The 808-nt window shown below is 28.1% G+C and overlaps 1 non-coding gene across 1 annotated transcript; it reads left to right on the forward strand.

The window, feature by feature from the left end:
• Trnaa-ugc (transfer RNA alanine (anticodon UGC)) lies at positions 1-64 on the forward strand. Its single transcript has one exon. It is a non-coding gene; the product is annotated as a tRNA-Ala (tRNA).
• Positions 65-808: the final 744 nt, after the last annotated feature.

Below are 808 nucleotides of genomic sequence, written 5' to 3' on the forward strand. Positions count from 1 at the left end.
AGCTCAGTGGTAGAGCGTTCGCTTTGCATGCGAAAGGCCCCGGGTTCGATCCCCGGCATCTCCAGAATATTTTTTTCACGGTGGTGCACCACCATAACCGCAGCCACTTGGCTGAAACACATAAATAAATAAAAAAAATTACATATAATACATATGTATGAGTGTGGAGTTGTGTAAGACACTATGTGTGGTTGTTTATTTTTACTGTGCATATACTTAGTGTAAATGTGTAATTGTATATGTATATTATTAATATACACCTGAGCATACCATGTAACACACATGTACATGTACATATATATATATATATATGTATGTGTGTGTGTGTGTGTGTGTGTGCGTGTATATATATATGTGTGTAAATATCTGTGAATGTGTGTTTGTGTTTGCGTATGTGCCTCAGTGTGTAAATATATAATATATATGTATACGTAATATATGTGTGTGTGTAAAGAATATGTGTATATATTTGTACGTGAGTACACAGCATTATACGTTGTAATTCTAGAGTAATGTTTCAGACTTTAAGATTATCGGAAATTTATAGAGAAACATTAATCGAATATTTATGTATTTGTTTCTTTCTTCTTTATAGTTTGAAAATATTTAATATAATATAAATGTTGTGGCTTATTATAGATTATGTCCGCTATTGCGTTCCATAGTTTATCAGTTAATTGTGTTAAGAATAAAATATTGTCTATATGATAATTTATATCACCGATATTATAATATACAATTATATATATATATATATATACATATATATATATATATATATATATATATATATATATATATATATATA

The sequence above is a fragment of the Octopus bimaculoides genome, chromosome 27 (genome assembly GCF_001194135.2).
Source record: "Octopus bimaculoides isolate UCB-OBI-ISO-001 chromosome 27, ASM119413v2, whole genome shotgun sequence".
Classification (NCBI taxonomy): Eukaryota; Metazoa; Mollusca; class Cephalopoda; order Octopoda; family Octopodidae; genus Octopus; species Octopus bimaculoides.